Raw genomic sequence first — 24,683 nt, 5'->3', positions numbered from 1 at the left:
AAGAAATGCTTTCGAAGAAATTCAAAGCTGATAGAATAGGAAATAAAATATTTTTGATACAAATATTTAATGCTGTGTCCCAAAATTTTAGCTAAAAAAGTTACCTACAGCTTCATTTAAAACATACCTGAATTAATGATGTTAGACTACTTTCTGCAATTTAAATGTATACATTATCCAAGTAGATGTTTATAAGAGCATCTCTCATAAAATCTTAAGATTCCACTTTGGATAGACAGTTCCTCTTTTTCCTCCTTTAGCAATTATTTGATTTGAAATTAAATTTGGAAAACTAAATTATCTACTTATCAAAAAAAAGTTTGACAATATAGAAGGAGAAAACATGATCAGAATTAATATCTGAAACAATAAGTAATATAAATAAATGAAATGTTAAGTCATTAGAATAAAAAGATTCCGAAAAAAAATGATGGGTGAAATTTCAAAACTGATAGAACTTAAAATGAAATATTTTATATACATAGCTAATGCTAGTATCGAAAAATAATAAAAATAACAACAAATAACCAATGACCACAATAAAATTATCACAGAATTAATAATATTAGACAATATGATATGTTTTCTGTGATTTATGATGCATAAAATACCGGTTAAAAGACGTTATTTAAAAGCATCAATTATAAAATCGCAGGTTCCAATCCGGATAAAAATTTGTTCTAACAACACCGTGTTAACCGACGAAAAATATTAAGAAAACTATATTTCCATATTTTTTAAATAACAAATTAATATTTTGATGTATTTTTGTTTCATTTTATCAAATCTTCAGAATACTCTTTAAACAGGAAGGGGATATTACTGCCTCCATGTTGCCCTACGGAGAATTATATGATTGTTATTGCTATATTTATTAAGTAACTAATTAATATTTCGGAATACTTTTGTTTTATTTTGTCAAATTTTAAAGCTCCCTTGCGGGTGAAAAGTATATTTTTATTGCCTATGTTAAACTATGAAGAATTATATGAACTCTATTTCTAATATTTATTTAGTAACTAATTAAAGTTATTGAATATTTTTTTGTTTTGTTTTATTCACAAAATATGTTCGATTAAACATACTTATCCTATACTATTCGCTAAACATACTTGCAGAAAATCCTCAGCGGCCATGTCGTATGATTATGCGGCATGTAAAAGATCCCTGGAGTGCCTTATTGGCTCTTGGCATTTCCGGCAAAATTAAATTCTTAGTGCACTTTAGCATCCAAATAGAGTCTTGGTGCTGCCATCTTGTGTGGCAGAAACTGGACATCCAAATTAACATGACCAACGGTATCTCACCCATTGTGGTGGTCCTGAAAGAGTTGATAGCACCTCTGGAGAATGCACTAGGTCTGCTCATCGGCAAGGCCGATTGTGCAGCTCATTGGAAATTAAAAAAAGAAAACAAAAAAAAAACATACTTATTTAAATTTAAGTTTTAAAATTGAATTTTGAAAAAGTTTTAAAAATATGTAACACAGAGATGCCAACTTGCTCCGATTTGTAAGAAAATATTTTCTAGTGATAGCGAAGTTTCGGTTATTTTCAGTTAAGTATTTTTTGTCTAAAATAATTTTTCCACCACTTCATATCAAAACTTCAAAGTATCATATGAAATGCAACTTTATTCTCTTGGTGTTCCTTTCAAAAAGTAAACGTGATTATTCTTATTCTACAAGTATTACTATTTAATTCGCTACCAATTTATTAATATTTTCACAGAAAGCACAGCAGTTGGCCTCCCTGCTAGTATATTATAAATTTATGTTCAGTAACGAGGTTCAATTGCATACATTTCGAATCCTAGGGGAAAATTTTGTATCCACCAGAAAGCTTTAAAAAGAAAATGCAAATTATTAAAATCTTCAATCTTTTTTTCTTTTCATTATTTTTTTGTTGAAAAATGATTGTTTTTAGGAAAAAGAATGAAAGAAAAAATATATCAAATAGATAAATTAAACTGCTTCAATCAAGTATTTTATACTTTGAATAAAATAATGACATATGTTATGCATTATTTGCTAAATTAAAAGACGTAGACTTAAAAACATAAAATTTATACATTTACGTTCAAAAATAATAGGAGTTAGATACTTTGAAGTATAGTAATGAATTCAGGAAATAATTTTGTTTTACAAAATGAGTCTATTTATTCTAAAAAATAAATTGCTTTCAAGCGTAACTCAAACATAAGTTTTTTTCTAAAAAAAAAACAAAACTGACTGAAAACCATTAACTCTAATGATTTGTATTCAGGATTCAAAAAACTAATGATTCACATTCATATATTTTTTGCGCTACGAGTTTATTATCAAAGAGTTAAGTGTTTAACAATTCGCTTAAAAGCATAATAAATTTTTTGAACTGCATTTACTATGCAGTCTTTTAGTTTGGTAAATGTTTTAGGTTTTTACAGCAATTTAAATATTTTCTTTCGCAAAAAAAAAACTATTTTAAAAGTATCATTATATAAAGGATTTATAATTCAATATTCTAGAAAAATATTCAGAATGGACGCAATCCTTGAAATGATATATTTTCTAAAATGCGTTTTTTCCTTTTATAAATTAAATATTTGAAAATGAAATAAATTACGTATAATCAATTAAATGTGTTAAGTGCATCTTTAGAAAAATTGAAACATCTGAGGTTTTTTTTTAATGAAAAAACCACTATACTTGAAGATTTTAACATATTGTTGAACAGAAACGGTATCATACTTAACTTCTCAGGATAAAAGTTTCAGTCTTAAATACTAATTTTAAACTTTTTATACCTTGTGGATATGACGTTCAATTTCCCACATGCTCGCAATTAACCTGAATGTTGAAGAACAAACTTCAAATTGTTTTTTCTGCAATTATTTGGTAACTGGCAATACATTTAAAATTGGGTTTTATATTCTTTTGATTCAAAGTTGAACTATTTCGAGCAGTCTATTTGAACTATCTCAAAAAAAAGTTTTTGCATGTCTCTTTAATAAGCTTTAAAAGCCTATTAAATAAAATAAAAAAGGAAAAATGAAAGTTCGTAACTGGCTGTTTGAAATATTTACACAATAAATAAAAAAAATTATATGCCATGTATATGGCAAATAAAACAATATATATATTAATATAAAGAAATAAAACAATTGTAAAATAATGTTATAAATAGAACAGAACCTTAGGTTCAATTGATAATAAACACATTTTTAAAGTTTCAGTTAGTTGTATTAAGGATAAAAGGAATAGCTGAAACATTTAATTCGAAATAATTATTCAATAGGCAATTCGTAATTACGATGGCTATTTATTTTCAAAGTCAACAATGTTGGGATTAATGGTGATGCTTTTGAACTCAGGTATTTTCGATGTATATCAGTTCATTTTTAACGATATTCTGCTTTTATAGTGTTGACAATTTTTAAAAAATTATTCACAAACGTATTTAAGCCTACAACTCTGACAGCCTCATTGAAAAAATTTAAAAAATCAATAGCGTATAAGTATTTAAAAATAGTGAAAAAATTCAAAGTGTCATTAAAGTTTCCTCAGTTTTGTTTCCAATTCTCCAATAAAAAATATTATTTAAATTTTTTTTAATTTAAAAAATTTTCAATTTATTTTCTTGAAGTTAGAATTTCAAAAGCGTACAACTATTTAGTCACACATAATTTTTCTTAATATTTTCTGAGCATGCATTGTAAACGAAAAAAAAAATCAATGGTCATGGATACCAAATAATAAAATTAAGAACTAGCAACAAAAATTCCAAAAACATAAAAATTTATAGGATTTTAAACTTTTTTTTCGGTAAATTTAAAATTGTTACTCACTTAATTTTAATCGCAATATCACAGATTTGATCACACAACAACTTATAAAATGTTTTATATCTTTAGAACTGTCAACGATACTTAGATATAAGGACGAGAGCTTTAGTTTATATAATTAAGCTATTTTTTACCAAATGATTCTAATAAATATTGTCCGTAAAGCAATATTAAATTTGAGTAAACACATTTAGTAGTAGAATAAACAATCTAGGAGCATAATATTTTTAAAAAAATATTTGCACAAATTATTACAAACATTTGTAAATTTTATTTTTTCACAAAAACAATCTAACTTTAAAAACTCTATTATCTTGCACTATAATACAGAAACAAAAATAATGATTAACTAATAATAAATTATGATTTAAATTTCGTTATTTCTAAACAACATTACGATAACACGTTCCTTGTAAAAATTTGTAATTCATATTTGAGTATTTAAAAAAGAAGTTCGGTTATTTAAGTTATTTAATTGTTATTAAATTTCAACTTTACTATAATTTTACTAGCTATAATATAATAAAAACCATGCTAAACTTATAGAAACTGATTCTATGTAATTTAAATTAATACAACGATTATATATTAAAGTTAATAACTACAAGTTAATAACATCAGTTGCTAAAATAATAAAAACTGGTTCTGAACTATTTAAATTTACTTAACTACAACTCATGAAAGTTAATAAGATTAAGTAGAGGGGTAATTTTGCTTCTGTCTTTCTTATTTGAAAGCTTTTGCTCAAGCCTGAATAGTTAACGGAATAAAGCTCATTTTTATTCGCTGCTTTCCTGGTTGCAAAAATAAATAGTTAATACAACGAAAATGTTCTCGGTATTTTTAACAGGCACATGATATTACAACAAATTGAAACTAGAAAATTCTGTTCTGCATATAAATGAAAACTCTAATGCAGAATAACAAAAATTCAAGCAAAAATCCAATCCAAGTGGTCTGTTTCATGGAGACAGAATGAAAAAAATATTCATTTAAGTATCTTCTTCAGTTTTATGTTATAACGGTGCACGATTTCTTAAGCAGTAATATGAAATATGTAAAGTGTTCCATAAAGATTATCGTTAATGCGCATTTTTTAGAATCCTTATTAAGAAATTCGAAAAAAGATTGGCACATTAGGAGTCGCAAATTTATATTTAAGCAAGGAAAAACTAAAATGGTAATGAAATCTTGCAATCAAAGTACAGGGACGAATGAAATAAACAAGACAGGCTATAAAAAAAGAAAAAAAAACAAGACAGGTTTCATACAGAGTTTAAAGACAATTATTAGAAATATCTTCCAATTAAACAAGTTCTATTCCGTAGCCGTATAATTTTGAAGCCAATCCAGAAGACAAGGGAACTCCTGGATCAAGTATTGGGAGAAATTTGCCTTCAAGGAGGACTTTTTGATAGAACTAACCAGTTAGATTGTGAGGAAAACCTCCCATGGTTAGCCTATCGGCAAGGGGACTAACCCATAATCCGTCTACCACCGAGGATATTTAGGTCACCACTGTGGTCAGTGCTAGCCGGATAACCCAAAATTGGGTTGGCTGTTCAATGACGGTTATAAAATAAAATAAAATTAAACATGTTTTGATGCTTATTGCACCCACTTTCCCCTATTGGAATTTTCCACATTCGCTTAAATATTAATTTGGGGCATCTCAATGTGCTTTGTTTTAAATTTTGGTACAAAATCTTAAAAAACACATTAACGGGTATTTTAATGGAATTCCCTGTATACTTTAGCAATATTGCACTGAAAGAAAAAGTATTGTTAACACTACCAGAATAGGTAGTTTGCTGGCTTATTTAAAATAAATGTTTCTGGATCTATGGAAACAACAAAAAACACGTTTTTGCTTTATGGTGACGTTTAGAACAGCACTTTGATAAGGAATTTTCAGTAAGATTAACAATGAAATATGTTTTTTTTTATTACCATGCTATTTGGTGTAAATGTGAAATTCGATAATTTTCATCAAATGTAAAATTTGATCATTTTAACGAAAATTCTAAATTTTTAACCGTACTAGTTTGAGGCGATGCAAAATGTTCAGATTAGTAAATAATATTTTATTTAAAAAGCTCTTGAAGCTTTAATGATTGGTGATACTTAAGAAATGGCATAAAAGTAATTTATTTGGTTAAATTTACTTTTCAGTTTTGTATTTGTTGTTAAATGTAACAAGAACTATAATCTTAAGAAGCCAGAATCTTAAGAAGCCAGATCGCCTTTACAATTGCGAGCAGTAAAATTAACAAGTGAATGGTTTAAATGCCATAATTAGTTACCAGAGTTATGGTTTCTTTTGCCAGAAATTTCTTTACAATACAAGTATATTAATTTTGCCAAAATTTTTCTCTCCATGTGAGATAAGTACAAATTATATATATATAAGAAAACGAAAATATTTGTTTGCTAAAAATTAATTTCTTTTAAAGTGGGTCAAAAAAATAGATATTCTCTATTACGTGATTAAAACCGTGGGAATCATTCTACAGTTGATTAAATTTCTGTGACAACTTTACGATAATCTTAGAAAAATTGCTCAAAGAGGAATTGAATAATCATGCACTTAAGTTCTAGTTCTTCACACACTTTCTAGATTAGCCATTGTATTGTACCATTTAACTCGTACGATATAGTATTACTTCGGACTGTATTATTATTGTAGAAAATTTGAAAGGCATAGATCAAATAGAAGTTTATAATAGAATAAGTAACAGCACTGTTTTATTCTTTAGATTCGAATTTCCCATATTTTTTAAAGCTCTTTAAATATTTAAACGAATTTGAATTTCGTAACTTGATGAAATAAGTAGCTAGAAATTATATTGCATTACATCTTCCAGTTTTCAAGAATTATAGTTGTAGTGATTTATTTACTTCGTACAAAATGTCTTGCACGCGAAGTAGAGTATTTTTCTGCAGAAGTTTAAAGGAGCAATACCGCACACCCTCTGTCCCTTCGTAGCCTGAATTAATTAGTTAACCACCTGAAAACTAACCATAGTCAGTGATGCTTGACTTCGGTGGTCTACTGGAATCCATGTCTTACGATAATTTGTCCACTGTGGGATTCAGTTGTCAAGCATATTATATTTTAACCATAAGAAACAAATTGAAACTCCGTTTTTTTTTTAAAAAAAAAAGAGGAAAAAACAGCAGTTTGGAGAAGAATTGCAGTTTGTGAGTGAAAGGTTTACGGTTACAAAAAGAATGAAATGAGACTCTTTTTAAAATTAAGAATTTTGGGTTTTACAATTTAAATTATCTTTCAAAAGAACATATAATTTTTTTAAGCGAAACATAATCAAATGCCCTTTTTTCGAATCTGATAAAAATAATTCGCTACATCTACATAAGAGAAAGTGTAAAAACATGAAATAAAAGATTTATTTAATGTTTTTATATTTAATACATTAAAAAATAAAAATACATGTATCTAAGCCTGAGGCTTAAAAAATTTTTACGACCTGTACTTCTAAAGGCAAAGTCAATAAAATCCTATGCTTTATTCAGCTTTTCTATGCTCACTTGCAAAGTTTAAATGTCTTTTTTTTTCATTTTTCTCAGTGTTTTTGTTTCAAAATTTTTATTTCACAAATCCGGCGCTTATTGTGACTTTAATGATAAAGTATTAAAAGCTCTTTAAAACCTATTAAAAGATGAAAAATAATAAAAAATTACTCTTTCACAAAGATCTTCTTAGTGATAAAGCTTTCGAAGTTTTTATGACGATTAAAGCTGAGGTCATTAAAAAACAGCGAGAGGAATAAATTTGTTATTCCTCCCAGAGCTTTAATGTGTAATGCAAAAAATTGAAATAAAAAACCGTTGAAAAAAATTGGAATAACTTTATGAGCTTTCTGTAACTCGTAAAATATTTAAACGTTTAAATTATAAAATTTTATTACTTTAGTAAGTTCATATTTTGTCCATCGAATTCTGAATTTATTAACAAAACATTTGTTTTAAATTGTTGTAATTCTAAAAAGGAATTAATTCAAAAACATTTCATTGAATAGAAATTTTAAAAAAAACATGCATGAAACATTTAAAAGAAAATCAATCTTCTACACTTACATAGAAATCAATTCAGCAGTTAATCATAATAACTGTAATTTGAACCTTAATATGGTTGCAGAAAAATTTAACGGTATTATAAAACAAATTGTTCTAATATTTCTAATAGAAAGGATTGTTTTTTTTAATGATAGCTCTAAAAATGACAATAATAACTCATTCATTTCAGATGAAAAGCAAATAATTACGATAAATTAGGTTATAAAATGAATTTCACTTATGTTTTCTTAAAAATATTTTTTAATCCACCAAAACCTGTAAAGATAATTACAGTTATAAAATTTGAAACTAAAATCGACAATTCAGTTTGGCAATTTTAATAAGAGAAGATAATTGTGTATAGCAGTTTTGGTTCGATAAGAATTAATTCTACCTTAGCTACCGATACTTCCCATGGATACAATTCTACAATTGAAACTAAGACGCACTTTTTAAATCACTTAGCATTACAATCTATTAAAATTGCGCATCGTTAGAAAATATCCAAACATAATATTGACCTGCATCTTAATAATAAGGTAAAATGTTATTTACACCCAGAAAATTGGTGTGATATTTAAAGTCATGTTAACAAAAAGACATTTCTATAATAGCCTGATATTAAAAACAATCATTCATACTTTAATTAAATATAACCAAATTTTCAATTCTTATAGATTGAAAATTTCTTAGATTTTTACATACATTTTTTAGGTAGTTGCATAATATGTAGTATCAGATAAGTTGTCATTCAATAATTACACATTTTAAATACAGACATTAGAGTATACATTTGGTAACTAATTTCAGAAAATTTAAAAGACTAAACTTACTTATTAGTACGAAGCGTTATTCCAGAGAATGAGGAAAATATCAATAACTTCATTTATCTTGATTAAATCCAACATTTTAAATCTCTACTATAAATTGTGACCCTCCTTTATTTCTGATATATTTATTTATCTTTTGGTACACATACACGCAAGCTTTTGTGCTCAATTTCAAAAGTTCGGCTTTTAAGCCTTTGTGAAGTCTTGTTTGTTTGTTTGTAGTTCATTTACGTCGCACTAGAACTGCACAATGGGCTATTGGCGACGGTCTGGGAAACATCTCTGAGGATGATCCGAAGACATGCCATCACATTTTTGATCCTCTGCAGAGGGGATGGCACCCCCGCCTTTGTGAAGTCATAAAACAGATTAAAAAATTCAGTTGTTGTTGTGGTAGTTCATTTACGTCGCACTAGAGCTGCACAATGGGCTATTGGCGACTGTCTCTGGGAAACATTCCTGAGGATGATCCGAAGACATGCCATCACAATTTTGATCCTCTGCAGAGGGGATGCACCCTCGCTTCGGTAGCCCAACGACCTGCACGAGAAGTCGAGCACTTTACAGTAGAACAGTTTAACGACGACCAATACCGCACCCCCTCGGTCCTTACGCAGAGTGATCCACGCTGTCACCCACCCGCACATTGACCGCCGAAAGTGATGCTTGACTTCGGTGATCTGCTGGGAGCCGTGTCTTAGCAATCAGTGTACTGCGGGACATTAAAAAATATTCAGAAAAGGACAGCACAAAAATACAACCAGGGCTACGGAAGCGAACCCGCTACCTACACCCTGCAAAGAGTATAGCGGATGATACCACTCGGTCAGGAGAGTCTCCTTATTGGTGATGATGATGACTGATGGGCATTTTTGGAGTTCTTCGCTGCAATACTGTTATAGCTCACTTGTTTTCAGTACCAATACTTTAGAATGAATTAAAGGGTGGGTAGTAGCTAATTTTCGTCGCACTAGAGTTGCACTATTGGTGACATGTTCCTGAGTGATGAGAAGAGCAAAAACATTTTTATCAGTACGTATTATCCACTGACGATGCAATAAAATAAACAACATTTTAATTCATTATCAACACATATGAATAAAATTAGAAATGTGGAATAAATTCGTTCATAAGAAATTCATCTAAAAATATAGAGTGTTCACGTCCTATGATATTAACTTTTGAAGTACAAAAATCAGCAGCGTTCATAATATAACACAGCAAATTTTATATTAATACTGCAAGGCTCCTATTAATTCATGTTTTTGTTCTTAATTTACGTCGCACTAGAGCTGCACAATGGGCTATTGGCGACGGTCTGGGAAACATCCCGCAGGATGATCCGAAGACATGCCATCACAATTTTGATCCTCTGCGGAGGGGATGGCACCCCCGCTTCGGTAGCCCGACGACCTGCGCGCGAAGTCGAGCACTTTACGGTAGCACAGTTTAACGAGGACCAATACCGCACACCCTCGGTCCCTACGCAGACTGATCCAAGTGGTCACCCACCCGCACACTGACCGTAGCCAGTGATGCTTGACTTCGGTGATCTGCTGGGAACCGTGTCTTAACGATCAGTCCACTGCGGGACCCTATTAATTCATGATAAATCTGCCAAGTTTGCAATCCACACTGCCAAGTTCCTATTAATACAGCAACGTTCATAGTACTGGTACTTTATTTACGTTGCACTTGAACTGTCCAATGAACTATGGGTGGTAATCTAGCCAACATCTTCTATAAAGATCCGAGGACATGCAATCACAATTTTAATACAGAGCAGAGGTGATGGATCCCCCGCTTTGGTTGCTTGATGACCTGCTAGTGAAATGGAGCATTTATGGTAGAACACTTTAACAAGGACCGATACCGCACATCCTTGGTCCCTTCGTGGGCTGATCCAATTGATCACCCACCAGCTCACTGAATGCTGCTTGTGATGCTCGACATTTGTGATCTACTGAAAACCCTCTCTTCTCTAAAGTTCATTATAAAATAGTCAAGTTAGTAATCACGCAGCCAAGTTCATAATACAATAGTTAGATAACAAGAAAGTTCGAATTCACTTGAATTACCGCAAAAAAAATCTTCAGTCGACATTTTCAAAATTCACACGTGTTCTTATTTTCTTGACGAAAATGACTTCATATATTGTAGTCTTATATGCTCAGTGCAATAAATGGCCGGGGTGGCCAAGGCACTAAATGCATGTGTTAAAACTGATAGCAGATTCGTGTCTCGAAGTCAATAAAAATCCTCAGCATTTACAAGCGGGAATCTAACTAAGGTAAAACAAATTTCATAAAACACCAAACAGAAGCTTCGATTCCCTTTTAAAGTTAGCAAATGGATCTATTTTACACTTCAATTCTTCAGTTTATTGGAGAACGAACCTACTGCCTTTTATGTAATAATCTGGTTAAGCCTCTGGAACACCTGAGTGTATCGTCAAAAGGAAAACTAAAATAACACTGTAAGAAATTCATTAGTTGTTGCTTAAGAACCCCATGTTGTGTGTACTATCTGCTCATCAATTGGCAAAAGGCATATAGGAAGCTTTTACACACAACTTAACTAATTTATAAGTGAATATTGGATACAGAGTAATAAAAGGCTTGTAACGTGTAAGTGACGAGATTAATTATTCTTTTATCATTCATACATAAATAGGTGTATATAAAGAACAGTTATAAGAGTTAATGAAGAACAATTATAAATACTAGTACTATATTTACAGCGCACTAAAGCTGCACAATGAACTATTTTATTTAGTTCCAACGTTGAAGAGCTGACCGAATTTTGAGTTTATGATTGTCAACTCAAAATTTAGTATTGTAATTTTGAACCCAGCCCAGAAGACAAAAGAACTCATGAATCAAGCATTGGAAAAATTAGCCTTCGTGAAAGACTTATTGATGGAATTAATCCTCATTTGCGTTACATGGATAAGAAAACTACTAAAACCTCTCACGATTAGCCGGATGTTAAGGGGATTCCACACCATGACCCGTCTAGCATTCTGGAATATTTCACGTTAGCACTGTCGTCGGTACGAGCAGATAATAAAATTCGTATCAACCGGCCACCGCTGGGTCACCACTTTGGGAGGTGAAAGCTTTATAGCACTATAGGCTATTGGCAGCGATCTGAGAAACATTCATGAGAATAATCTGAAGACAAGTGATCACAAATTTCATCTTATTCCGAGGGGATGTCCAAAACTTTACGATAGAATATTTTAATTTTACAGTTATATTTCATACTTATTGTCTTTTATTGATTAATGCATACATCAGCTTTCTAGTGTGAATAAAGAATTATCAACACATTTTTTTATTTTATACTTGTGTGTGATGAGTTTATCTGACTTTTATTAACCGCCTAGGCCATGTAACGGTATTAGTGTTCAGTTATGACGACTTGGATCAAGGTTCGATTGTTCCGCTTTAAAGACAAAGTATCTGATCGAACTGCACTCTCTCTAGTCATGCCTTAATAGTTCAGAATCTACTCCAGTGTACCCCTGTATTCACTGGTTTTAGATCCGAAAAATTCCCTCGCGTTGTTGAAAGGTTGGGAAGCGTGGTGCAGAGATCAGGTGATTACCAACATACACATTTTCCTCCATAATCCAATGTGCACGTGCGCTAGTATTACCTGCAGATCATCATTAAGTGTAAATCCAGACAGTTAATGATAGCTCTTGTATGGAATTAATAAAGTAAGCTGCCTTGTGTGCTAGAAGGGCTAATTCGCACAGCTAGTTGAAGAGCTGATATCCTCATTGCGAAAGGACATCACAAAATATAGTGAAAAATACATGCAGGTTGTATCGGGAATCAGACCAGCTACCTCAATGCTTAAGAGCGATGCTTGTGACTCGGAAAATTTCGTTAAGATATTGAATACGAATTCATATCATTGAAATAAATAGACTTCAGTATGTAATGAATAAAGAAAAAAGCATCATACTTGAAACGTAGCAGCACCGTAAAAAATATAAATCATCCGAAAAAATTTTAAGAGTGCGTTACTAACTAGTTCCAAGTGCCGTCCAAACCTGTGATGTGGTTTCTGTTCACTCTTTCTTATGAAGTTAGCTGATTTGTGCTATCACTTTTAGAGTACGCCATGTTTTTAAAACGTTTATTTGTAATTGTAGTATGCGCAATTATATGTAAAATAAATAAATCCTTTGTATTTATTAATCCCATAGTTCACAGCTATGTGCTAGAAATCACTTAAATTACCTCACTTAGCAAAAAATAAATTTCTTCCAATGGCGCAGTTAATTTAGGTCTCATAACTTCAATTGATATAGGAAGTGAATATTTATTCAGATCTGTTCTTTTCAAGACAAGATGTATTTTCTTATAAATTTAAAAAGTTTGAAAAAAGTAATTGTTAACTATAATTAAAGCTGTAACGAGTATTAAAAATATTAACTTATTTATCTTTTAAATTATTACCCGATATTCTTTTTTTACTAATACGTACCAAAGTAGCCATTTACGAATTGTATAATTTTTTAAGAAATTGAAAGCAAGAAAAATTAAGATTGTAATAAATCAGCGTTTCCAAAAGTGTGGTACGCGTACCCCTAGGGTATGGCAACAGTTTAGAGGGGGTAGGCGTTCTTATGTGAAATATCTTGCAGCAAATGAAAATTTTATTCAAAAACAAAGCTAGCCATGAAAATTTACGATTACGTATTTTTCTATTGGCTATTTTTTTGCAGAGTTAACAGTTAATATTTAGTGGCGTCAACAACAGTGATATTTAACTTTTGTGCAATATTTTTAATAGTAAAAAACACATTAATTTTTTTATCAGTCGTACACAGCGTTAAGAAAAAATTTAGAAGGGGTACACAAAAGTCATAAGTTTGAGAACCACTGTAATAAATAATAAACGTAATTTCAAAATCATAATTTGCAACAATATTTAGAAATTTCTCCGATCATAATACCATAAATTTCATTAGTTGACACAAATGAAACAGAATATTTAAGCTTTTATGTTCCTACAAATCCGCTAAATTAAAAGCTTTGGTGTAAATATATACTTTATAATTCCTACTTACTATTGGTTCGTCTGCTAATAGTGCTGATTCGTGTGCTAAGATTACATAAGATTAAATAAATATTGATATTTAAAGAGTTGTTTAGATATTAACTACAGAAAAAATAAGACATTTTGCTTTGAAAAAAAATTATGAATCGCAATACAATTACTACTATTTTACACAAAATGCAATTAATTATAATATTGATTCAGCATATTTGTCAATGAAAATTTTATAATATAAAAAATAATTCTACTTCAAACAATATCGAGCAAAAGAATTCCACCAGAGAAAAAAAAAATCTTTTCCTGAACCTATCTATGAAAAGATTAGATAACAATTCTCTAGGACACGCAGAAAATAATCGCTGATATCAGCTATTTATTCCTCGCTGCCTTAGAGAATCATCAAATGGAAAGAATCCGCCACGAATTTCTCTTATTGGTTGTTATAACGTTCGTAGAAGGCAGTACTCCGAATCCTGTCAATAATGCCATTTAGACACGAACGACCGTTACGTCATTATGACGACACTCCGATACAGTAATGACGCCCATTTAGAATCGAAATTAGTCCTATAGTTTGATAATAAAGAGATGTTTGCGCTATTACATTCTCTTTCGAGCAAATGAGAAAACAGTAGCTTTCAGGTAAAATGGCCTTTTGACCAGTCGAAGCTGCAGCGTTGTTCGTCTGTTTTCTGTGAGAGAATACTAACTCTTTTGAACTCCGTCAACACCAGCTAATGAGCGGTTATAATAGTTAGTCATTATTTAAAGTAAATATCTGTTCATGCAAAACAATAAAATTGAAAATCTAAAGATAGTATTGGGCTTTAAAAATACTTTTTTGAGAAAGGAAATATCCATTAAAAGTTTATTAGGACTGTAAGATATACATTTGTTATATTTATGATGGAATTTTACAAAAAAAAAACGTTGTGCCATTATGACACACACTGCACTTTGGTACAATAACGCTTACTAAGAATCGAAATTAGTCCGATAATATGATAATAAAATTAAGTTTGCCCCATCGCATTCGCTATGGAGCAAAAGAGAGAACAATAGATTTCAAGTAAAATGGCCTATTGGTCAGTCGAAGAGGTAGTGTTGTTCGCCTGTTTTCAAAGCGAATTCTATTCCATTTCTGCAGCTAATGAACATTTGTAATAGTTAGTCATTATTTAAAGTATTTAACTAAATGCCCTTCAATTCTGTTCATGCAAAACACTGAGATCGAAAGACTGTGATGAGTTTTAAAATTAGTTTATTAAGAAAGGAAATATTAATTAGAAGTTAAGCAGAAACCTTATGCTGGAAGAATGTTTTATTTAATTAAATGTAGTTATAATTTATTTTTCAAATCATTTGTTATATGGATACCAAAATTTTATGAGTAACCGTTACTTCATTGTGACAACACTACGATAACAGTAAGAATCGAAATTAGTCTTTTAGTTTGATAAAGAGCATATATTCTCTAAAAGCATATATTCTCTTTTGAATAAATTGGAAACCAGTTGCTTTTAGATAAAATGACCTTGTCCTTGTGATCAGTCGAAGCAGATGCATTGTTAGTCGACTTTGGAATGCAGTCAACACGTTCTTCTCCAGTTAATGAACATCTGTAATAGGTAGACATTATTTAACAATCTTAAACAAACATCGACAAGTTCTGTTCATGCAAAACATAGAACTTGCAAATCTAATTATTGTGACGAGCTATAAAAATGCTTTAAAAAGGAAATATTAATTAGATTTTACTAAGAAAACTTTATCTTCAAATCTGTTTTTTCTTTAAAAAAAGGTATTTTTGCCTTATTTTTTCAAATAATTTGGATTATTGATAAAATTGTTATTTTGTCTTAATACTTTTTCTTTATATTGTAACTAAATGTCCGATCCTAAATTTGTATCTGTTTTTCGTAAATCTGTGGCATTTCTATTTAAGTTAAAAACCGTTAATAGTTTTATTTAGAATGTTTAATGAATCAGAGGAATTTAAAATCCATTTCTTTTTCATTTTAATATATTATCAAATATTACATAATAATAATACTTATTTAAAAGTAATTGGATAATAATTGATAAGACACAAATATTTATTAAGTTTATATTGCAGTAAATGACAATAATTATTGAAACCTTGAAACAATGCTCAAGTAAAACGTAAAAAAATTTTGCTGATATTTTTGATTTTAATTAACAATGCAGTTCAATTTCCCTATACAATTAAAATGATCATCCTATTATCAATTTGAATGCCCTATTTGGATAATTATATCAAAACATTGATTTATATTGTATCAAATCGTTGAAAAAATCACTTCTCTGACTTGTATAATCGAACCAAATAATATTTCTTTAAAACAATGCTTGGAAATATTATGGGAAAAAAAGAAACTTTTATTGCATGACACATAAAATCTTTTTCTATATTTCTCTTACACGGCACCAAAAAAAGCCTCATTAAAACTCCCCGAATGGCAACGTTAGAAAACCGACCAATGATTGCTGCTAAAAATGTCACATGGCATATGTCACATGAGGTGGCTCAACATATAGCGCTTTTAAAAACGGAAACAATATCCAGAGTGAGCATTATCAGGTTGTTCAATTCAGATTCATGCCCTAAAAACATAATAATATTTATTTTAAACTCAATTAGAAATTAATTAGGCTGGCCTTCTCCATGACTATAAATAAGTCACAAGGTCAGACTTTTGAGAAAATCAGTTTAGTATTGACTAAACNTACATAACATATATACATAAAATACATAATTTTGATTTAGTTAAAAAATGGTAATAATTTCAAAAAAAGCAATCATCAAATATAATCATAAAAAATTTCAAATCGTGTTATTTAGTAAAATTTTTTTTAAAAAATGCATACAATAAGGATTAGAAAATTTGAACAAAAAAAAATTAGTAAATAAATTTCAAAAAGAGATATTCTGCAAAGAAAAAGCCAGTCAAGAAATTTCAAAAAGTGATATCCAGTATTAAAAGAAATCAGTAAATAAATTGCGAAAAAGACATTCTGAAAAGGAAAAATCAGTAAAGAACTTTCTAAGAGAGACATTTGGCATAATTCTCAGATAAATTAATAATCATTCAACAAAGTTAAAATCAATTACGAATAGAAGCTGTATCATTTTCCCTAAAACCACTTATCTTATTCACTTTTGTTTAAAATCAATTCTTAATAATAATGCAGGTAAAAGAACGAAACTCCTTTATCGTATTATGCATAATTTTACGACGCGGATGCAAATCAATACAGAGCCTCTTTTATTCCAATTTACATCGAAGCATCGAATTACCGCTGTAAGTGACATGCACTTATAAATCAAAAACAAATTCACTCACGCTTTTCGCACTTTGATTATAATTTATGAACTTTAAAGTAAATTTATGAACGTGAAGAGTACTCTTGCACCATAAATCTAAATCTGCCTCACGCATATGCCGACAAGTATCGAATAGGTCGTTTTAATGGCTTACTCGCAAAAGCATATGTAGGTCTTTTTGGAACACTCATTTTGAGATTTTGGCTTTTAAAAATGATTTAATGACCCTAAAAATGCCGAATGAACTGACATTGGGGAAATGGTAACGAGATAAAGATTTTATTTTGAAGAAGAAAAAAATTTATTGGGCTTGGCGAAAAAATTGGCGCCAAAGATTTGCCTAATGGAATTTGTTTATGACTCATCGATTTATTGGATTTTTGATAAATGGCACATTTTGAATTCTTGTTAATTTAGAATTTAGTGATTTCGAATGAAGTAGTGAGGTTGTTTCTATTTCAACATTTCTGATGTCATTACCGCAAATGGACATTGATTTTTTACTCGAAGTTTAAGTAAATTAAAAGTCATTTGGAGAAACTGAATATATCTGTTACGAATATATGCTGACTATCTTATAAAATATTAGTTAACATTTTGGGTCCTTAATTAAATGTCACTATTTAACACGGTGCAACAGACATGAACTTATTTCTCGAAATTACATATACTTTTCAGTAATATCTAACAGATGTATTTGTGGGCTACAAATAATTTTGAAAAAAATCCAATGAATGGTATAATCATTTCTCAAACATTTATTTCACGTTTCTGAAACTGTATAACTATAAGAGTATCTATAACATTCTATAAAAATCCCAGACACATTTCCAACGCAAATGACTCAAACATGTAATTCACCAGGCGACTAACGTATCTATTAGAGAGCGAAAGGTCCCACAGTGAATTGATCGTAAAGACACGGTTCCCACACTGCCCACTTTGATCAATCTGCGTTGGGACTGAGAGTGTGTGGTATTGATCCTCGTTAAACTGTTCTACCGTAAAGTGCTCGACTTCGCGTGCAGATTGTCGGGCTACCAAAGCGAGGGAGCCATCCCCTCTGCAGAGGATCAATATTGTGAAGTTATGTCTTCGAATCATCCTCAGGGATGTTTCCCAGACCGTCGCTAATAACCCATTGTGGAGCTCTAATGCGATGATGTACCTACCTAGCGAGCAGACGCAAAGAGATTTAAGCAAAAGTGTTAATTTAAAAATTAATTATATCCTTCGTTGATTATTAGCTCACAGTCTGACTCTTGTGATCTCAGATTTTCTGTAAAACACACTGCTAATGAGTAATGTTTTTTTTTCTATTTTTTAGTGAAGAGAATCGAACCACGGTTCATCAACACTTTAGTATGCTATCATAATCACTTTATATTTTATATCACAGTAAATTAGTTTCTATCAATTAACATTATTTTCCAACGATAGAAACAGCATAATTAAAAAAATATATCTGGAACATTCTAGAAAAATCCCAGAAAAGCTTCAAACACCTATGACTCAAACATGTAATCCTTCCGACAGCAAACAAATTTTGAGAGAAAAAACAAAAATATTAGGAAAAAAATTTTAGCATAGAAATTAACAATATCCTTCTTTGGTAATTCATTAATAGTTTCTTTTTTGTAAATTATTAGTGTTTCTTTTTTTAATAATGAGACTTAAACCATGGTCAATCATCACCATATTACCATACTCACTTCACATTTTATATCACAATAGGTTTCCATAAACTAACATTATTTGCCAACGATAGAAAAAAATATAACTTAAAAAAAATGTAGAACATTCTGGAAAAATCCTCATGAAGCTCCAAACGCTTAAGACTCATACATGTAATTCATGTGATAGCAAACGCTAAATAACCAATTGTGTATTGAAGTGCGTATCAAAAAGTGTATTAAGTATATCCTTTGTACAAAATGTACTAATTAAGTACATCCTTTGCTTTGTACTTTGTATCCTTTGTATAATACAAAAGTGTATGAAACTATATCCTTTGATATAGTTTAATACACTTTTGTGATCACGCTGTTCATATATTTGTTCGCGCTGTTTATGTAAATCACACTACAAATAATGGTTCTTTTTTGTGCCTGATGGGGATCGAACCCTAGTCCATCAACATTTTTGTCTGCTATCATACTCACTTCATATTTTAGAGTAAACTGATTTCCATTACATCTTACACAGTTAACTGGTTTCCATTATCCATAATAAAGATTTCATTTTTTTTCAAAAATTTCAATTTTTCAGAATTAATTACAGTTGTAAAAATAAATTAATTATTAATAATTTGTTGCATGGATTCGAATTTGTAATTTCTTCATCTGATTTGCAGTTGCAGTTGTCGGATTTGTAATATAAATTTATGGTTGTCAAATTTGTAATATAAATCATGAAATTTTAGAATCAGAAATTTTTTATTCCTAGTTTTTAAATGTGCGGTGAATCTTTTATGTAAGTTTATATTTGTTAAAAGAAAAAGAAAGGATAATTACGTATCTGTAAATTATCAACTTCACTGCGTCATTCTTCATTACAAAATTCTATAATCACATATTTTAAATTAACATCATATTCATTATTTTAATAATTTTTTTTATAATTAAAAATGACAAAACAGATAATTATCCCGCTTCTAGGCAAAAAAATAGTTTTAAACTAAAATTTAAGCGCCAAATAATTACATCCCTTGAGATGAGATTTTCTTCTACTCTTAAATAATTAAAAAGAACAATTTCTCAGTTATAACATTTGTCAATAATGTTTCAAATAAGTTTTTTTATTTGCGTTAAAATGGTATTAAGTTTTATTTATTTATTTATTTTAACAGAGCTCTAAGCAGATTAGTGCAATTCTTTATGGAACATAAATAATTAACATTTCAGATTTTTGAAAATACTAATAAGCAGCTTTTTGCCATTTTTCTTGCAACTTATTAAAATACCTAAACTATTACTATCATAAGGAACTACAAATGCTTTTTTAAAGCACTTTTCAATATTACTAATTTAAAATTTCAGCTCTCGAATCTTTTTTCCAAAAATTATTTTTACTCTAGTTTGTTATAAACTTTAAAAAACTGTTTAGTTAAAGCTGTGCTGTAAAACTAAATATTTAAGTGTTTCTGTAATATTTTAAAATAATCTTGTAAATTTCCTTTTTAGTAAATTCAATTATGTAATGTATTTCTTACTCTAAATAGATAATAGAAAAATCTATAAATAAAATTTGTTATAAAGCCATCTTATAACTATAAAAAACATTTGCCATACGTACCTGTTTAATACTGTATAATATTCAACATAAAAAATTAAGAACAGGAATAACAGAGAACTTAAAATATTAAATTCAAATCGTAATTTACATTAGTAGGTTTATTTTAGTTTGTTCGTAATTTGCGCGCACAAGAGACCAGATAAGCATTTTAGTTAAAACAGAGCAAAAAACCAAACAATTAAATAGCATTTCATAAATTCAGTTAAATAATAACAGAAAACGATAATAAATGAATTCAAAATTCAACCAATTGTCAAGCGATAATAAATGAAATCATAATTGAACCTACTAACGCAGTGGGGCGCTGCATCTGTAAGGACAAAAAGCTTTTCCATTTCCGAGATGTCTTTGAGCCACGCAAGCATGTGACGTCTTTTTAATATGCTCTAGTAATAACCCATTAAAGCCTTGATTTTTAATAAGCCGCGTGATACGAAAAAGCTCCTTTTAAAAAAATGATTATTTGCTTAGCTACATAAATATTTTCTTCTGTTAGCTATCACTAGAACTTTGAGAAGAATAAAAAAAATTTGTTTGCTATGAAAACAGTTTTGTTCAGATAAGAAGAATTCTCTTAAAATTCATATAATTCGAGTGACATGCATGTCACGCTAGGTCGAAATGGGTTTAAGTGGGTGTTTTTAATACTTTTCTCTAAAAATAGATACAATTATAAGATGTATCTAATTTTCCAATCTAATGCTATATCATGCAAACGTTTTTTTTCATTCTTTCTCTTTTTAAAGCACGAGGAAATGGCAACGCGTTCTGCTTTAACGTATCCAGCGCCCCTCTGCGCTAATAAGCGTAACTACTCTTTAAAAATGATTTTATCGTTTTTTGTAATTATTTTCAATTTAATTTACGAAATTCGTAGTAATCGTTTTGTTGTTTGTTTTATTTAAATTGCTGGATGCCGCTTTCCATTAAGATTGCTAGTGTTAAGGAAGCAAAGTTAAATTTTAATCTTACGATCTAATATAATGTTTTTAACTTTTCAAAATGTATATTTTTATTAAATTTATTTTCATACCGAATGAAATTAAACTACGAATTTAATTTATACAAGCTCATTTGTGTTGCTAATTGGTTTTGTGGTTGTTCTTCGTAGTTAGTATCAAAGGGAAGAAAAAGGATCTAAAATTACCCAAAATATAATAATATTACGTGTAACTATTCCACTATAGTTTCGCTTTATAAAAGCATAGGTATGTAAATCAAACTTTTAAGTGAATCATAGCAGAATTTTCTTTAATGTACCTTCTTCATTGAATTATTCTTTTAATTATTATCACACTTAGTACTTTTCTGATTTATCTAAACGTAAAATTTTTAGAAGGTAAATTTTTTATAAACCAATGTGAGCCAATGCATAGAACTAAAGCGAAGAAAAACTATTAATTTGTTAAACTTAAAGAAAGGTTTCGTTTGGCAAAAAGTGTAACTATATTAATATTTCTTCAAAAATTCGTGACAATTTAATACATCCAGGAGAATTGGATTACTTCTCCCATTACAACCAGAAAACCATAATTCTGAAACTTAAAATGAAAGGAATTTTACCTTCTTTTAATTTCTATCTTGTCATAGTTGAAATTACCATAAAAAAATTTCCTCACGAGAAAGTGTAATGCCATTAAATTAGCATTAATGTAGTCCTAAGGGACAAAAGAAAAGAAAATTAAGAAAATTTGTCGATAATGAAAAAGAGGATAGTCATATTCAAACTATTGATTTTAATTTGTTACAGTGGAGGAAAAAGAAATATTTTTTATTTTTGATAATGGAAAAAAGTTGTTCTCTGGAAGCCAATAATGTTTAAATTTATAAAAAAAATGTAAATAATCTTAATGTACGTAGTTTCTTAAACTTTATATTAAAAAATACGTATTTTTAGTTATTTTTTCGGCTAATGTTACATAATTAACATTCATGTTCTGTATTTATTATGGAACTAGAAGAAGAAATATCCGTAAGAAAAATAAATTAGTTATACCATGGCATTTGCATGTTTGTAAAATTCCATTAGATATATCCAGTTAATTGAAAAAGAAATTATGAATAAAACATTAGTTTAAAATCTTACGTATAATATGGATACAAGTAGAAAATATAGACATTTTTGCCTGAATTTTGAATGGGATAAAATTAATTAAATAATTAGTAAGAACTTATTATCTCTAGGAAAAAATTAGTAGGTTTAAGAAACCAGGTTGATATTTTTCAAGGTTCATACAAAATTTTTGTTACTAACTTCTACACTAAATAATATGTTTTAAATTACTAACTTTGATAAACAGATTCTTATAATCAGAAAATACTAAGTTTCAATACATTAAAAATTCGGCTATTTTATTATAAATTATAGTTCATTTCGAAAAAAATAATTCAAAAAGCACTTTTGTAATAGGTTGACCCATCGACATCTTTCGAACGTAAATGGTTGGTAAACAAAAGCTAATCTATCGTTTTTTCTTTATCCGAAAAAAAATTCTTTATAGATAGATCTCTGCCAAACGATAAAATGGAAGGGGTGATGATAACGAATATGGAATCATTGCCTGGTGATGATAGTATTACTCTCCATAGTGATAAACGACAGATCTGGATCTAATGTCCCACCCTTTTTGGCTTGACCAGAGGCGTGCTCCGAATATCGGGAGGGGGGCAGGGTATCATAAAACTTGAGACCCACCCTTGCATAGGCATCGAAATAATCTTAATTATCTCCCATGAGAAGAGTGGGAAAGATCGGCTTCGGTGAGAAATTGATTTCTATGGAGCTTTTGCATTTACAGATGGGAAACAACGATATGGTCGATTTCCATCCGACATCGGTTACCTTTCAGGTATTTGGATGATGTCCAGCACTTTTGTCCATCATTCGATTTGATGTGGAAAAATGATAATATTGCTTCAAAAATATTGTAAGATGTATTTTATTATAATTGGATTCATATTTTGAGGGATTTTTTTTCATTTTTGGACGGTTTAGCATTTTTATGCATTAAATTAATCTGGTGGCGCAGTTGGTTTGTCGTCGGTCTTCTGAGCCCAAGTCTGCGGGTTCGATCCCCGGCCCAGACACCAGATTTTCGGGATGTAGAAAATCCGCAGCGGTCATGTCGTATGATTATGCGGCGTGTAAAAAATCCCTGGAGTGCCTTATTGGTACTTGGCATTCCCGGCAAAATTAAAATTCCTAGTGCACTTTAGCATCCAAATAAGAGTCTCGGTGCTACCATCTAGTGTGGCTGAAACTAGACGTCCAAATTTGCATGGCCAACAACAGTATCTCACCCATTGTGGTGGTCCTGAAGGAGTGGATACCACTTCTGGAGAACGCACTAGGTCTGCTCATGTGTGCGCACTTGTGCAGCTCATTGGAAATTTAAAAAAATTAATCAACTTAGAGCGTGTTGAACAATAAAGTGGTTCAAATTTGTTGAAATCTTTTAATATGGTGCAAAATATCCACATTATTGCACAATTGAAAATTAATAGTATGCTAGTGTGGTTCAACTTGAACGGATATATGGTTGGATTTGACAGCTTAACCGATTGAGTGTTGTCCCCTCATTAAATATGAACTAAAAGTATTTCCTCATCCAAGCCAGCACCTTTGGTCAAGTCTGCGACGCTCGTAATGCTGTATCCATCAATTAATGTTGCAGAAAATTTGAATCACAGTATGGTTTAAGGTACTGATAATAGGATTACCGATGCACAGATTTTCTCATTCTGTTTTATCTAATTAAATCGGGTGAAAGGTAAAACAAAGCTTCTCAAATGATGATTTGCAAGAAGATGCTTGTAATACTTTTTTAAATGTCGTTTCTAAAAACGTCCCATAAGATCAAAATTTTTTTTCTCGTGATAATAAAGATGTAATTTGCTTTAATTCGTTTGTTTTAAATAATAAGATTGAATAATGTAGACAATTTTAATTTTGAGATAGAATCTGAATTTTTTTCTCATTGACAAAAGTTAAATATTAAGCTTGCTTATTATTTATTTAGTTGTATTTAATATTTAATAATATCTAATAGTAGCTTGATCACCTTTTGAAGTTATTTTGTGCAAATTTATAAACTAAAATCGCAACCAAGCCGAATACACAGCACAACTGTACTTAAATATTCTAATTACTCGCACGGAAGTATTTTGATTTTAATTTTAAATATTTTCAAGACACGTCCGTGATATTGACAAAGTTCTTTATGCACTCTATATATATA

At 29.9% G+C, this 24,683-nt stretch overlaps 1 protein-coding gene and 1 long non-coding RNA gene across 4 annotated transcripts in view; one reads left to right on the top strand and one right to left on the bottom strand.

The window, feature by feature from the left end:
• LOC122269062 (uncharacterized) overlaps positions 1-8,867 on the bottom strand; it is a 103,779-nt gene extending 94,912 nt beyond the window's left edge. The window contains exon 1 of the long non-coding RNA XR_006224952.2: positions 8,733-8,867. This is a non-coding gene — a long non-coding RNA (uncharacterized lncRNA). The remainder of the gene's footprint in view (positions 1-8,732) is intronic.
• The window catches only part of LOC107450353 (protein O-mannosyl-transferase Tmtc3), a 133,651-nt gene that overhangs the window by 34,944 nt on the left and 74,024 nt on the right, over positions 1-24,683 (top strand). Inside the window, exon 1 of one of the 3 annotated variants that reach the window (XM_071178412.1) lies at positions 15,470-15,606. The exons of the other annotated variants lie outside the window; for them this stretch is intronic. The gene's annotated coding sequence lies outside the window, so the exon portion shown is untranslated. Of the gene's footprint in view, positions 1-15,469; positions 15,607-24,683 lie in introns of those variants that run through there. 3 annotated transcript variants of the gene reach the window in all.

This window comes from Parasteatoda tepidariorum, chromosome 3 (genome assembly GCF_043381705.1).
Source record: "Parasteatoda tepidariorum isolate YZ-2023 chromosome 3, CAS_Ptep_4.0, whole genome shotgun sequence".
In the NCBI taxonomy this organism is placed as follows: domain Eukaryota; kingdom Metazoa; phylum Arthropoda; class Arachnida; order Araneae; family Theridiidae; genus Parasteatoda; species Parasteatoda tepidariorum.
This window is presented reverse-complemented; position numbering and strand designations above follow the sequence as displayed.